The sequence below is a fragment of the Pristiophorus japonicus genome, unplaced genomic scaffold (genome assembly GCF_044704955.1).
Source record: "Pristiophorus japonicus isolate sPriJap1 unplaced genomic scaffold, sPriJap1.hap1 HAP1_SCAFFOLD_592, whole genome shotgun sequence".
NCBI classification, from domain to species: Eukaryota; Metazoa; Chordata; class Chondrichthyes; family Pristiophoridae; genus Pristiophorus; species Pristiophorus japonicus.
The window spans coordinates 24,291-39,744 of NW_027254501.1; the positions used below are offsets into that span (position 1 = coordinate 24,291).

Below are 15,454 nucleotides of genomic sequence, written 5' to 3' on the forward strand. Positions count from 1 at the left end.
GGCGGAGAGAGGGAGGAGGCAGGGGAGAGAGAAAGTAAGGGGAGAGAGAGAGAAGGGGAGAATCGGAAAAGAAAGGGTAAAGAGAGAGAGAGAAAGGAGGAAGAGGGGGAGGGGAGGGAAGAGGGAGAGGGAAAGGGAGGGAAAGGGAGAGTGAAAAGGCAGAGGGGAAGGGGAGAGAGTGGGGAGAGAGAGAGGGGGAGGGGGAGGGGAGACAGAGAGGGAGATGTGGAGGGGATGGAGGGCCAGGGGAATGAGTGAGGCACAGAGAAAGTGAGATAGCGGGAAGGGAGAGAGTGAGGGGAAGGAGTGAGAAAGGGGGGAAGGAGAGACAGGGAGGAAGAGAGAAGGGAAGTGGAGAGAGAGAAGGGGGAGAGGAAGTGATCTAGGATAAGGGGAATGAGATAGAGGAAGTGAGGGAGAGAGACGGGGAAGGGGAGACAGGGAGGAAGAAAGACGGGCAGGGGAGAGAGAGAGGGAAAGGAGAAAGCGAGATTAAGGAGAGAGAGAGGGAAGGAGTGAGAGAGCGAGGGGGGAGAATGGAAGGGGAGATAGAGAGAGGAGAAGAAGAGAGAGAGAGGGAGAAGCGGAGAATCTGAAAGAAAGAGATAACCGGGACGGGGTGGAGGAGTGAAGAGGCAGAGGCTGAAGAGAGAATAATGAATTAGAGATGGGAATTTAAATACTAAATTAATTTTGGGTAGGCCCCAATGAGATTTGAACCACCTGCTCTGGGAAAGATAGGGGAAGGAGCAGGAAAGAGAGGGAAAGGGAAAAGAGAGAGGGAAGGAATGGGGAGAGAGTGAAAGGAGAAAGGGAAGGGGAGAGAGGGGAAAGAGGTGAGAGAGAGAGAGGGGAAGGAGTTAGAGAGAGGGGAGGGAAGTGGAGACAGGGAGGAAGAGAGAGGGGAAGGGGAGGGAGGGGAAAGAGAGGGAGAGGAAGGGGAGATAGAGGGGGAAGGGGAGAGAGAGGGTGAGGGGAGAGAGAGGGGGAAGGAGTGAGAGAGAGGGGGAGGGGAGAGAGAGGGGGAAGGAGTGAGAGAGAAGTGGAGTGGAGATAGAGGGGGAAGGAGTGAGAGAGAAGTGGAGGGGAGATAGAGGGGGAAGAAACATAGAAAGAAAACATAGAAACATAGAAAATAGGTGCAGGAGTAGGCCATTCGGCCCTTCGATCCTGCACCTCCATTCAATAAGATCATGGCTGATCATTCACCTCAGTACCCCTTTCCTGCTTTCTCTCCATACCCCTTCATCCCTTTAGCAGTAAGGGCCATATCTAACTCCTTCTTAAATATATACAATGAACTGGCCTCAACAACTCCCTGTGGCAGGGAATTCCACAGGTTAACAACTCTCTGAGTGAAGAAGTTTCTCCTCATCTCGGTCCTAAATGGTTTACCCCTTATCCTTAGACTGTGTCCCCTGGTTCTGGACTTCCCCAACATCGGGAACATTCTAACCGCATCTCACCTGTCCCGTCCCGTCAGAATCTTATACGTTTCTATGAGATCCCCTCTCATCCTTCTAAACTCCCATGTATAAAGGCCCAGTTGCTCCAGTCTCTCCTCATATGTCAGTCCCACCATCCCTGGAATCAGTCTGGTGAACCTTCACTGCACTCCCTCAATAGCAAGATCGTCCTTCCTCAGATTAGGAGACCAAAACTGAACACAATATTCTAGGTGTGACCTCACCAAGGCCCTGTACAACTGTAGCAACACCTCCCTGCTCCTATACTCAAATCCCCGAGCTATGAAGGTCAACATACCATTTGCCTTCTTCACCACCTGCTGTACCTGCATGCCAACTTTCAATGACTGATGTACCATGACACCCAGGTCTCGTTGCACCTCCCCTTTTCCTAATCTGTCACCATTCAGATAATATTCTGTCTTCGCGTTTTTGCCACCAAAGTGGATAACCTCACATTTATCCACATTGTACTGCATCTGCCATGCATTTGCCCACTCACCTAACCTGTCCAAGTCACCCTGCAGCCTCTTAGCGTCCCCCTCACAGCTCACACCACCATCCAGTTTAGTGTCATCTGCAAACTTGGAGATAATACACTCAATTCCTTCATCCAAATCATTGATGTATATTGTAAAGAGCTGGGGTCCCAGCACTGAACCCTGCGGCACTCCACTAGGGAGGGGGCAGGGGAGAGAGAAAGGGAGGGGAGAGAGAGGGAGAGGGGGAAAGAGAGGTAGGGGAAGGCTAGAGAGTGGGGAAGAGAGGGAGAGAGGGTGGGGAAGGGAGTTGGGGAAGGTGCAAGAGAGGTTAAGAGGAGTGATGTGGAAGGAGTGAGAAAGAGTGGGGGAAGGGGAGAGACGGGAATGGGAGAAAGTTGGGAAAGAGAGTGAGGGAGGAGGCAGGGGAGAGAGAAAGGGGAAGGATAGAGAGGGGGAGAAGGGAAGAATCTGAAATGAAAGGGAAAAGAGAGAGGAGGAAGGGGAGCAGAGAGAGAGGAGGGAGAGAGGGTGAGGCGAGGGAGTGGGATGAATGAGAGACGTGGAAAGAGAGATAGCATGAAAGGGAGAGAGGGATAAAAAGATGTCGAATTGGTCATGATGGGGAAGAAAGAGAGAGAGAGTGTAGCCTGTAGTTTCAGGGTTGGTCTTGGGGTTATTAAACATTTTGTTAATTGACAGTGAACTTAAATATTGAGCTAATTTTGAGTAGGCCCCAGTGAGATTTGAACCCACGACCCGCGGTTTATTAGACCAGTGCTCTAACCCCTGAGCGATGGAACCACCTGCCCTGGGCTGTGTCATTCCCCAGTTAGTGCTGTGTGTTTGAAGAATGAGGAGGGGTCAGTGAAACGCTCAGATTGTGTCTCATCCCCCAGACTCCTGCCTCCGTCTCTTCAATATTCACCTCTCAACATCGATATATCGGGTCTTTCACGTGGTAAAACATCCCAAGGCAACTCAGTCACACTCTGTCCCAATCTCTCTGTCTCTCTGTCTCTCTCAATCTCACTCTCTTTCTTTCTGTCTCTCACCTTCTCACTCTGTCCCTCGAGGGGGGAAGGTAGAGCGGGGGAAGGGCAGAGAGCGGGGGAATGGGAGAGAGAGGGGGCAATGGGAGAGGTGGGGAGGGGGAGAGTCTGATGGGAAAGGGGAGAGCGAGAGCGATGGAAGGAGAGAAAGGGATGAGGGAGGGGAGTGGAGACAGGGGAGGCGAGGGAGAAGGAGAGGGAGGCGAGAGAGAGGAGGGGAGAAAATGAAAAGGAAGAGGGAAAGGAATGAGTGAGAGGGGAAGGGGAGAGAGAGGGAGGAAGAAAGAGGGGCAGGGAAGAGAGAGGGGTGGAAAGGGAAAAGAGAGGTTAAGGGGAGAGGGGGAAGGAGTGAGAGAGAGAGGGGAAGGGGAGAGGGGGAAGGGGAGAGTCATTGAAAGCAGCCATGCAGGTGCAGCAAGCAGTTGGGAAGATAAATGGTACGTTGGCCTTCTTTGCAAGAGGGTTTGAGTCCAGGAGCAAGGATGTCTTACTCCAGTTGGACAGGGCCTTGGTGAGACCACACCTGGAGTATTGTGCACAGTTTTGGCTCCTTACCTAAAAAGATGTACAACAGGACGTGATGGGGAAGGCGGAAGCCCTTTGTTTCAGGGTCGGTCTCAGAACTGTTTAATATCATTGTACTTACAAAGCACTTGTTAATTGACAGTGAATTGAAATACTCAGCTCGTTTTGAGTTAGCCCCAGTGAGATTTGAACCCACGACCCTGGGTTTACTAGACCAGTGCTCTAACCCCTGAGCTATGGAGCCACCTGCCCTGGGAAAGACAGGGGAAGGAGCAGGGAAAAGAGAGAGTGGAATGAGTGAGAGAGAATCGGGAAGGGGAGAGAGATGAGGCAGGGGAGAGAATCTGAAAAGAGGGCAGGTGGGATAGAGGCAGAGAGTGATTTGGAAGGGGAGAGAGAGTCGGGTGTGAGGGGAGCCTGTTGTTCCAGGGTCGGTCTCAGAGCTGTTTAATATTTATAATTAAAGGCCTTGTTAATTGACGGTGAATTTAAATACTGAGCTAATTTTGAGTAGGCCCCAGTGAGATTTGAACTCACGACCCCTGGTTTACAAGACCAGTGCTCTAACCCCTGAGCTATGGAGCCGCCTGCTCTGAGCAAATTGGGGAAGGAGCAGGAAAGAGAGGGCAAGGGAAAAGAGAGAGTGGAAGGAGTGAGAGAGAGGGGAAGGAGAGAGAGGCGGGGGAAGGGCGTACAGGGAGGAAGAGAGAAGGTGTTGGGGAGAGAGAGTGGGAGAGGGGACGGGAGAGGGAAAGGGAGAGTGAAAAGGCAGAGGGGGTGAGAGAGTGGGTAGCGGAGAGAGGGGATGGGATAGAGAGAGGGATGATAGAGAAGGAAGGAGAGAGAGGGGAAGGAATGGGGAGAGAATTAAAATAGAGAGTGAAGGGGAGAGAGGGGGAAGGAGTGACAGAGAGTGGGAAGGAGTGACAGAGAGTGGGAAGGGGAGAGAGAGATGGGGAGCGGAAAGAGGGGTAAGGGATGGGGAGACAGAGAGTGGAAGGGGAGAGAGAGGGGGAGAGGGAGAGAGGGAGGAAGGGGAGAGAGATAAAGAACGGGAGAGATGGGGAAGGGGAAAGAGAGAGAGGGGATGGACAGAGAGAAAGCTTGGAATGGGGGGAGAGAGAGGGGAAGGTGTGTGAGAGAGGGGGAAGGGGAGACAGGAAGGAAGAGGGACGGGAAAGGGAGAGAGAGTGGGGATAGGGAAGGAGGGCAGGAAAGAGAGGGGATGGGAGAGAGAAAGGGCAGAGGGGTTGAGAGAGTGGGGGAGTGGATAGAGAGAGCGAAGAGAATGAAATTAGAGCGGGAAGGGGAGAGAGGGGAAGTGGGGGAGATCGAGAGTGGAAGGGGAGAGAGAGGGGGAAGGGGAGATAGAGAGTGGAAGGGGAGAGAGCGGGGGAAGGGGAGAGAGAGTGAGAGAGGGGAAGGAGTTAGAGAGAGTGAGAGAGGGGAAGGAGTTAGAGAGAGAGGAAGGAGTGAAAGAGAGTGGAGGGAAGTGTAGACAGGGAGGAAGAGAGAGGGGAAAGGAAGAGAGAGAGGGGAAGGGAAAGAGAGGGAGGGGAAGGGGAGAGAGAGTGTGGAAGAGGAGAGAGAGTGTGAGGGAAGAGAGAGGGGGAAGGAGTGAGAGGGAGAGGAGAGATGGGGGAAGAAACATAGAAATATGGAAAATAGGTGCAGGAGTAGGCCATTTGGCCCTTCGAGCCTGCACCTCCATTCGATAAGATCATGGCTGATCATTCCCTCAGTACCCCTTTCCTGCTTTCTCTCCATATCCTTTGATCCCTTTAGCCGTAAGGGCCATATCTAGCTCCCTCTTAAATATATCCAATGAACTGGCCTCAACAACTCTCTGTGCAGGGAATTCCACAGGTTAACAATTCTCTGAGTGAAGAAGTTTCTCCTCATCTCAGTCCTAAATGGCCTACCACTTATCCTAAAACTGTATCCCCTGATTCTGGACTTCCCCAACATCGTGAACAATCTACCCGCATCTAACCTGTCCCGTCCCATCAGAATCTTGTATGTTTCTATGAGATCCACTCTCATCCTTCTAAACTCAAATATATAAAGGCCCAGTTGATCCAGTCTCTCCTCATATGTCAGTGCAGTCATCCCGGGAATCAGTCTCGTGAACCTTCGCTGCACTCCCTCAATAGCAAGAATGTCCTTCCTCAGATTACGAGACCAAAACTGAACACAATATTCCAGGTGAGGCCTCACCAAGGCCCTGTACAACTGCAGTAAGACCTTCCTGCTCCTATATCCAAATCTTCTCACTATGAAGGCCAACATACCATTTGCCTTCTTCACCGCCTGCTATACCTGCATGCCCACTTTCAATGACTGATGAACCATGACACCCAGGTCTCGTTGCACCTCCCCTTTTCCTAATCTGCCACCATTCAGATAATATTCTGTCTTTGCGTTTTTGCCCCCAGTGTGGATAACCTCACATTTATCCACATTATACTGCATCTGCCATGCATTTGCCCACTCACCTAACCTGTCCAAGTCACCCTGCAGCCTCTTAGCGTCCCCCTCACAGCTCACACCGCCATCCAGTTTAGTGTCATCTGCAAACGTGCAGATATTACACTCAATTCCTTCATCAAAATCATTGATGTATATTGTAAATAGCTGGGGTCCCAGCACTGAGCCCTGCGGCACTCCTGCCATTCTGAAAAGGACCCGTTTATTCCCGACTTTGCTTCCTGTCTGCCAACCAGTTCTCTATCCACATCAGTACATTACCCCCTCCAATACCATGTGCGTTAATTTTGCACACCAATCTCCTCTGTGGGACCTTGTCAAAAGCCTTTTGAAAGTCCAAATACACCACATCCACTGGTTCTCCCTTGTCCACTCTGCTAGTTACATCCTCAAAAAACTCCAGAAGATTCATCAAGCACGATTTCCCTTTCATAAATCCATGCTGACTTGGACCGATCCTGTCACTGCTTTCCAAATGTGCTGCTATTTCATCCTTCATGGTTGATTGCAACATTTTCCCCACTGCTGATGTCAGGCTAAACAGTCAAAGCGAAAGAGAGGGATTGTGGAATGGGGGGAGAGAGGACAAGAGAGATGGGGGGGGCGACAGCAAATGGAGTATGAGCCTGACTTAGCAACAGAGTGGTGTAGTGAGAGGATAATGAATGAGAGAGAGATATTTAAATAGTGAACTAACTTTGAGTAGGCCCCAGTGAGATTTAAACCCATGACCGCTGGTTTATTAGACCAGTGCTCCAACCCCTGAGCTATGGAGCCAACTACTCTTAGAAAGACAGGGGAAGGAGCAGGAAAGAGAGGGGAAGGGAAAAGAGATCACAGAAGGAGTGAGAGAGGGGGGTGATGGGAAAGAGTGGGAGGGGAAGGCGGGAGAGTGGGGAAGGGGAGAGAGGGTGGGGAAGGGGAGAGAGGGTGGGGAAGGGGAGAGAGGGCGGAGTGAGGGAGATGGGGAAGGTGAAAGAGAGTTTAAGAGGAGTGATGGGGAAGGAGTAAGAGAGAGGGGGGGGAAGGGGAGAGACGGGAATGGGTGAAAGTTGGGAAAGAGAGTGAGGGAGGAGGCAGGGGAGAGAGAAAGGGGAAGGATAGAGAGAGGGAGAAGGGGAGAATCTGAAATGAAAGGGAAAAGAGAGAGGAGGGAGGGGAGCAGAGAGGGAGGGTGAGGCGAGGGAGGGGGAAGGGGGAGAGGGGAATGAGTGAGAGACGTGGAAAGAGAGATAGCTGGAAAGGGAGAGAGGGGTAAAAAGATATAGAACAGGATGTGATGGGGAAGAAAAAGAGAGATTTCTAAATGGAGAGAGAGTACAGTCTGTTGTTCCAGGATCAGTCTCGGAGCTGTTTAATATTTATAATTAAAGCTCCTGTTAATTGACAGTGAATTTAAATACTGAGCTAATTTTGAGTAGGCCCCAGTAAGATTTAAACCCACGAGCCCTGGTTTATTAGACCAGTGCTCTAACCCCTGAGCTATGGAACCACCTGCCCTGGGCTGTGGGTCATTCCCCAGTTAGTGCTGTGTGTTTGAAGAATGAGGAGGGGTCAGTGAAACGCTCAGATTGTGTCTCATCCCCCAGACTCCTGCCTCCGTCTCTTCAATATTCGCCTCTCAACATCGATATATCGGGTCTTTCACGTAGTAAAACATCCCAAGGCAACTCAGTCACACTCTGTCCCAATCTCTCTTTCTCTCTGTCTCTCTCAATCTCACTCTCTTTCTTTCTGTCTCTCACCTTCTCACTCTGTCCCTCGAGGGGGGAAGGTAGAGCGGGGGAAGGGGAGAGAGGGAGAAGGGGAGAGAGAGCGGGGGAATGGGAGAGAGAGGGGGAATGGGAGAGGTGGGGAGGGTGTGAATCTGATGGGAAAGGGGAGAGCGAGAGCGAGGGAAGGAGGGAAAGGGATGAGGGAGGGGAGTGGAGACAGGGGAGGCGAGGGAGAAGGAGAGAGAGGCGAGAGAGAGGAGGTGAGAAAATGAAAAGGAAGAGGGGAAGGAATGAGTGAGAGGGGAAGGGGAGAGAGAGGGGTGGAAAGGGAAAAGAGAGGTTAAGGGGAGAGGGGTAAGGAGTGAGAGAGAGAGGGAAGGGGAGAGAGGGTGAAGAGAGAGGGTGAGTGGAGAGTCATTGAAAGCAGCCATGCAGGTGCAGCAAGCAGTTAGGAAGGCAAATGGTACGTTGGCCTTCATTGCAAGAGAGTTTGAGTACAGGAGCAAGGATGTCTTACTCCAGTTATACAGGGCCTTGGTGAGACCACACCTGGAGTATTGTGTACAGTTTTGGTCTCCTTACTTAAGGAAGGATACACTTGCCATAGAGGGAGTGCAGCGAAGGTTCACCAGACTGATTCCTGGGATGGCAGGACTGTGGTATGAGGAGAGATTGGGTCGACTGGGCCTGTATTCACTGGAGTTGAGAAGAATGAGAGGGGATCTGATTGAAACGTATAAAATTCTGACGGGGTTGGACAGACTGGATGTGGGGAGGATGTTTCCCCGGGAACAAGGGGTCACACAGTCTCAGGATACGGGGTAGGAAATTTAGGAGCGAGATGAGGAGAAATGTTTTCACTCAGAGGGAGGTGAACCTGTGGAATTCTCTACCACAGAAGGCTGTGGAGGACAAGTCACTGAATATATTTAAGAGGGAGACAGATAGATTTCTAGATACAAAAGGCATCAAGGGGTATGGAGAGAAAGCAGGAAAGGGGTACTGAGGTGAATGATCAGCCTTGATCTTATTGAATGGTGGTGCAGGCTCGAAGGGCCGAATGGCCTACTCCTGCTCCTATTTTCTATGTTTCGATGAATGAGTGAGAGACGGGTAAAGCGAGATAACTAAAAAGATGTCCAACAGGACATGATGGGGAAGCTGGAAAGAAACTGTTTGGTCCAGGGTTGGTCTTTGAACTGTTATAATATTCTAACACTTCCACACCCTTGTCAATTGACAGTGAATTTAAATGCTAAGTTAATTTTAATTGGCCCCAGTGAGATTTGAACTCACGACCCCTGGTTTACAAGACCAGTGCTCTAACCCCGGAGTTATGGAGCCACCTGTTCAGAAAAAAACAGTGGAAGGAGCAGGAAAGAGAGGGGAAGGGAAAAGAGAGAGTGGTAGGAGTGAGAGAGAGGGGGGAGGGGGGAAGGGGAGAGAGTGGAGAAGGAGTGAGATTGGGGGAAAGGGAGAAAGAATGGAAGGAGTGAGAGAGAGGGGAAGGAGTGAGTGAGTTGCCTTGGGATGTTTTACTACGTGAAAGACCCGATATATCGATGTTGAGAGGCGAATATTGAAGAGACGGAGGCAGGAGTCTGGGGGATGAGACACAATCTGAGCGTTTCACTGACCCCTCCTCATTCTTCAAACACACAGCACTAACTGGGGAATGACCCACAGCCCAAGGCAGGTGGTTCCATAGCTCAGGGGTCAGAGCACTGGTCTAATAAACCACGGATCGTGGGTTCAAATCCCACTGCAGCCTACTCAAAATTAGCTTAGTATTGAAGTTCACTGTCAATTAACAAGGGGTTTAATTATGAATATTAAACACCTCTGAGACTGACTGTCATACAAAAGGCTTCTCTCTCTGTTCCCCATTCTACATCTTTTTACCTCTCTCTCCCTTTCCTGCAATCTCGCTTTCCCCGTCTCTCACTCATTCCCCTCTCTTCACCTCTCTCCCCTTCCCCCTCTCTCTCCTCTTCCCCCTCAATCTCCCCTTCCCCAATCTTCCCCCCTCTCTCTCACTCCTTCCTCTCTCTCTCGTTCCCCTCTCTCCCCTTCCCTCTCGACTTTCATTCTCTCTCGACTTCCCCTCTCTCTCGTTCCTCCTCTATCTTCTCTCTCTCTCCCCTCCCCTTCTCTCTACTACCTACTCTCTCTCCTCTCGCTCCTTCCCTCTCTGCCTTTTCACTCTCTCTTTCCTCCCCTCCCACCCCTCTCTCCTCTCTCGCTCTGTTTTCCCTTTCTTTTCAGATTTTCCCCTTCTCCCCCTCTCTCCCCTTCCTTTCTCTCGCCCCTGCCTCCTCCCTCGCTCTTTTGTCTTCACATCTCTCTCCCCTTCCCCTCTCTCTCTCTCTCACTCATTCCCTCTCTCTCCCCTTCCCTCTCTCCCTCCGTTCCACACTCTCTCTCCCCTTCCCCACTCTCTCACACTCCTTCCCACACTCTCTCACTCATTCCCTCTCTCTCCCCTTCCCCTCTCTCTCTCTCTCTCACTCATTCCCTCTCTCTCCCCTTCCCTCTCTCACTCCTTCCCCCACTCTCTCTCCCCTTCCCCACTCTCTCTCACTCCTTCCCCCTATCTCTCACTCATTCCACTCTCTCTTTTCCCTTCCTCTCTCTTTCCTGCTCCTTCCACTGTCTTGCCCAAAGCAGGTGGCTCCATAGCTCAGGGGTTAGAGCACTGGTCTAGTAAACCAGGGGTTGTGAGTTCAAATCTTACTGGGGCCTATTTGTAATTAGCTCAGTATTTAAATTCACCATCAATTAACAAAGGTTATAAATATTAAACAACTCTGCAACTGACCCTGGAATAACAAGCTTGTTTTCCCATCACGACATGTTCCACATCTTTTTCCCTGTCTCTCACTCATTCCCCTCTCCCCCCTTCCCCCAACCTCGCCTCACCCTCTCTCTCTCCGCTCCCCTCACTTTTCCTTTTCATTTCAGATTCTCTCCTCTCCTCCCTCTCTCTTTCCCAACTTTCTCCCATTCCCGTCTCTCCCCTTTCCTCACTCTCTTACTCCTTCCCCTTCCCCTCTCTTTCCCCTTCCCTTATCTCTGTAAAGTCCTGTCCCCTCAGTACAGATTCACACGAGGCGTGTAGTGAAGTTAAGGTCACTCTGGACCTGCACCTTTCTATCACAGCTCTGGAATGCTGCACTTGCCTGAGACCTGTCCTTGTATACCTGTCCCTTGCAAGTGCACCCCTGGTGGTAAGGTATGCTGGTGGTTACAGGTCATATCTTATTACAATCGTGTGTAGCATGTTAGGATACAGTTATATATAATAATGTAAGACACATGACAATGGGGAAGGGAGTTGAGAAAGGTGAAAGAGAGGTGAAGATGAGTGATGGGGAAGGAGTGAGAGAGAGCGGGGGGGGAGAATCTGAAATGAAAGGGAAAAGAGAGAGGAGGGAGGGGAGCAGAGAGGGAGGAGGGAGGGAGGGTGAGGCGAGGGAGGGGGAAGGGGGGAGAGGGGAATGAGTGAGAGACGTGGAAAGAGAGATCGCGGGAAAGGGAGAGAGGGGTAAAAAGATGCAGAACTGGGGAAGAAAGAGAGAGATTTGGAAATGGAGAGAGAGTGTAGCCTGTTGTTCCAGGGTCAGTCTCGGAGCTGTTTAATACATATAATTAAATCCCTTGTTGATTGACGGTCAATTTAAATACTGAGCTAATTTTGAGTCATCCTGCAGCCTCTTAGCATCCTCCTCACAGCTCACACCGCCAGCCAGTTTAGTGTCATCTGCAAACTTGGAGATATTACACTCAATCCCTTCATCTAAATCGTAATGTATATTGTAAAGAGCTGGGGTCCCAGCACTGAGCCCTGCGGCACTCCACGAGTCACTGCCTGCCATTCTGAAAAGGACCCATTTATCCCGACTCTCTGCTTCCTGTTTGCCAACCAGTTCTCTATCCACGTCAGTACATTACCCCCAATACCATGCGCTTTAATTTTGCACACCAATCTCTTGTGTGTGACCTTGTCAAAAGCCTTTTGAAAGTCCAAATACACCACATCCACTGGTTCTCCCTTGTCCACTCTACTAGTTACATCCTCAAAAAATTCCAGAAGATTCATCAAGCATGATTTCCCTTTCAAGCATGATTTTCCTTTCATAAATCCATGCTGACTTGGACCGATCCTGTCACTGCTTTCCGAATGCACTGCTATTTCAATCTTAATGGTTCATTCCAACATTTTCCCCACTACTGATATCAGTCTAACCAGTCAAAGCGAAAGAGAGGGATTGTGGAATGGGCGGAGGAATGAGGGGTGTCAGCAAGAGAGTCAGGAAATGGAGCATGAGACTAATTTCGCACAGAGTGGTGTAGTGAGAGGATAGTGAATGAGAGACAGATATTTAAATAATTTTGAGTAGGCCCCAGTGAGATTTGAACCCACGACCCCTGGTTTACTAAACCAGTGCTCCAACCCCTGAGCAATGGAGCCATCTGCTCCAAGAAAGACAGGGGAAGGAGCAGGAAAGAGAGGGGAATGGAAAAGAGAGAGTGGAATGAGTGAGAGCGAGGGGGAAGGGGAGAGAGAGAGATGGGAAGGGGAGAGAGAGAGAGGTGGGAAGGGAAATAGGCGAATGAGTGAGAGAGAAAGGTGATGGGGAGAGAGAGGGGAAGGGGAGAGAAAGAGTGAGGAAGGGGAGAGACAGTCAGGAGAGAGAGGGAGGGGCAGGGGAGAGAGAAAGGAAGGGGAGAGAGAGGGAGAAGGGGAGAATCCGAAAAGAAAGGGTAAAGAGAGAGAGGAGGAAGAGGGGGGCGGGGAGGTAAGAGGGAGAGGGAAAGGGAGAGGGAGAAGGCAGAGTGGGAAGGGAAGAGAGGGGGTGAGAGTGGGTAGTGGAAAGAGGGGGAGGGGAGACAGAGAGAGGGGGGAGAGGATGGAGTGACAGAGAGGGGACTGAGTGTATTGTGTTCCTAACACAGATGAGACTGCACACAGGGAGGTTACAGTAACAGTGACCTCAGTCTTTATTAAGACTCTCCAGAGTGAGGAACAGGCCTTAGGGGCGGCTTATACACAGTGCTCCCAATGGAATCCCTTGGGACTTCAGGGGATGAGCTCCCTGGTGGTGGAACATGGGAGTACATGCTTTACAGATACACAACAGAGTGAGAGATGAGGAAAGCGAGATAGTGGGAAAGGGATAGAGGAGTAAAAAGATGTAGAACGGGTCGTGATGGGGAAAGGATCGAGAGATGAGAAGATGAGAGTGGAGCCTGTTGTTCCAGGGTTGGTCTCGGAGCTGTTTAATATTTATAATTAAAGCCCTTGTTAATTGACGGTGAATTTAAATACTAAACTAATTTTCAGTAGGCCCCAGTGAGATTTGAACTCACGACCCCAGGTTTACTGGACCAGTGCTCTAACCCCTGAGTTATGGAGCCACCTGCTCAATGAAACACAGGGGAAGGAGCAGGAAAGAGAGGGGATGGGAAAAGTGAGAGTGGAAGGAGGGAGAGAGAGGGGAAGGGGAGAGAGAGGGAGGGGAGAGAGAGAAGGGGAGAATGTAAACAGAAAGGGAAAAGGGAGGGGAGGGAAGAGGGAGAGGGAAAGGGAGAGTGAAAAGGCAGAAGGGGAAGGGAAGAGAGGGTGGAGAGAGTGGGGAGTGGAGAGTGGGGACAGGAGAGAGAGGGAAGATAGAGGAGGAAGGAGAGAGAGGGGAAGGAATGGGGAGAGAGTGAAGGTAGAAAGGGAAGGGGAGCGAGGGGAAAGAAGTGAGAGAGAGAGGGGAAGGAGTTAGAGAGAGAGGAAGGGGAGAGAGGGGAGGGAAGTGGAGACAGGGAGAAAGAGAGAGTGTGAGGGGAGAGAGAGGGTGAGGGGAGAGAGAGGGGGAAGGAGTGAGAGAGAGGGGGAGGGGAGAGAGAGGGGGAAGAAACATTGAAACATAGAAATATAGAAAATAGGTGCAGGAGTAGGCCATTCGGCCATTCGAGCCTGCACCACCATTCAATAAGATCATGGCTGATCATTCCCTCAGTATCCCTTTCCTGCTTTCTCTCCATACCCCTTGATTCCCTTAGCATATCTAACTCCCTCTTGAATATATCCAATGAACTGGCCTCAACAACTCTCTGCGGCAGTGAATTCCACAGGTTAACAACTCTCTGACTGAAGAAGTTTCTCCGTCCTAAATGGCCTACCCTTTATCCTTAGACTCTGTCCCCTGGTTCTGGACTTCCCCAACATCGGGAACATTCTTCCCACATCTCCCCCGTCCCGTCCCATCCCGTCAGTATTGCAGTGGTGTTACATGGAGGTTACATATATGACAGAGAGACAGGGAAAAAGAGAGAGGGGAACTGGAGAGAGAGAAGGGGGAGGGGAAAGAGATCTAGGATAAGGGGAATGAGATAGTGGAAGTGAGGGAGAGAGAGGGGAAAGAGTCGGAAAGAGAGGGGGAGGGGAGAGAGAGAGGGGAAAGGGGAGACAGGGAGGGAGAAAGACGGGCAGGGGAGAGAGAGAGAGGGAAGGAGTGAGAGAGAGCGGGAGGGGAGAGAGAGGGGGAAGAAACATTGAAACATAGAAATATCGAAAATAGGTGCAGGAGTAGGCCATTCGGCCCTTCGATGCTGGGATCCCTTGGGACTTCAGGGGATGAGCTCCCTGGTGGCGGAACATGGGAGTGCATGCTTTACAGATACACAACAGAGTGAGAGATGGGGAAAGCGAGATTGTGGGAAAGGGATAGAGGAGTAAAAAGATGTAGAACAGGCCATGATGGGGAAGGGAGAGAGAGATTTCCAAGTGGAGAGAAAGTGCAAGAGAGACAGGGGGGGTGGGGGTGCAGTGTGTGAGTGGAAGCTGTTATTCCTGGGTCGGTCTCGGAGCTGTTTAATATTTATAATTAAAGCCCTGGTCAATTTAAATACTGAGCTAATTTTGAGTAGGCCCCAGTGAGATTTGAACCCACGACCCCTGGTTTACTAGAACAGTGCTCTAACCCCTGAGCTATGGAGCCACCTGTTTTGGGAAAGACTGGAAAAGGGGCAGGAAAGAGAGGGGAAGGGAAAAGAGTGAGTGGAAGGAGTGAGAGAGAGGGGGAAGGGCGGACGGGGGGAAGAGAGAGGGGATGAGGAGAGAGAGTGGGGGAGGGGAGGGAGGGGAGGAAAGAGAGGGGACGGGAGAGTGAAAAGGCAGAGGGGGTGAGAGAGTGGGTCGCGGTGAGAGGGGGGAGGGGATAGAGAGAGAGAAGGAAAACAGAAACGGAATGAGAAGTGAAGAGACTGGGGATAGAGAGAGAGAGGTCTGCAGCAGAAAGGGAGAAGATAGTGGGTAGGGGTAAGGATAATGAATGAGAGACATGTATTAGAATACTGATCTAATTTTGAGTTGGCCCCAGTGAGATTTAAACCCACAACCCGTGGTTTCTAAGACCAGTGCTCTAACCCCTGAGCTATGGAGTCACCTGCTCTGAGAAAGACAGGGGAAGGAGCAGGAAAGAGAGGGGAAGGGAAAAGAGATCGCAGAAGGAGTGTGCGAGAGGGGCAGGAGAGCATGGAGGGGGCAGGGGAGAGAGAAAGGGAGGGGAGAGAGAGGGAGAGGGGGAAAGAGAGGTAGGGGAAGGCGAGAGAGTGGGGAAGGGAGTTGGGGAAGGTGAAAGAGAGATTAAGAGGAGTGATGTAGAAGGAGTGAGAGAGTGGGGGAAGGGGAGAGACGGGAATGGGAAAAAGTTGGGAAAGAGAGTGAGGGAGGAGGC

The 15,454-nt window shown here is 51.0% G+C and overlaps 8 non-coding genes across 8 annotated transcripts; 2 read left to right on the forward strand and 6 right to left on the reverse strand.

Moving 5' to 3' along the window:
• Nucleotides 1-3,693: 3,693 nt before the first annotated feature.
• On the reverse strand, nucleotides 3,694-3,766 carry trnat-agu (transfer RNA threonine (anticodon AGU)). Its single transcript has one exon. It is a non-coding gene; the product is annotated as a tRNA-Thr (tRNA).
• A 268-nt stretch (nucleotides 3,767-4,034) lies between these two features.
• Nucleotides 4,035-4,107, reverse strand: trnat-ugu (transfer RNA threonine (anticodon UGU)). Its single transcript has one exon. It is a non-coding gene; the product is annotated as a tRNA-Thr (tRNA).
• A 4,888-nt stretch (nucleotides 4,108-8,995) lies between these two features.
• Nucleotides 8,996-9,068, reverse strand: trnat-ugu (transfer RNA threonine (anticodon UGU)). The gene has a single exon. It is a non-coding gene; the product is annotated as a tRNA-Thr (tRNA).
• Nucleotides 9,069-9,422: 354 nt separating this feature from the next.
• Nucleotides 9,423-9,495, forward strand: trnai-aau (transfer RNA isoleucine (anticodon AAU)). The gene has a single exon. It is a non-coding gene; the product is annotated as a tRNA-Ile (tRNA).
• Nucleotides 9,496-10,393: 898 nt separating this feature from the next.
• Nucleotides 10,394-10,466, forward strand: trnat-agu (transfer RNA threonine (anticodon AGU)). Its single transcript has one exon. It is a non-coding gene; the product is annotated as a tRNA-Thr (tRNA).
• Nucleotides 10,467-12,122: 1,656 nt separating this feature from the next.
• trnat-agu (transfer RNA threonine (anticodon AGU)) lies at nucleotides 12,123-12,195 on the reverse strand. Its single transcript has one exon. It is a non-coding gene; the product is annotated as a tRNA-Thr (tRNA).
• An 874-nt stretch (nucleotides 12,196-13,069) lies between these two features.
• On the reverse strand, nucleotides 13,070-13,142 carry trnat-agu (transfer RNA threonine (anticodon AGU)). The gene has a single exon. It is a non-coding gene; the product is annotated as a tRNA-Thr (tRNA).
• Nucleotides 13,143-14,643: 1,501 nt separating this feature from the next.
• On the reverse strand, nucleotides 14,644-14,716 carry trnat-agu (transfer RNA threonine (anticodon AGU)). The gene has a single exon. It is a non-coding gene; the product is annotated as a tRNA-Thr (tRNA).
• Nucleotides 14,717-15,454: the final 738 nt, after the last annotated feature.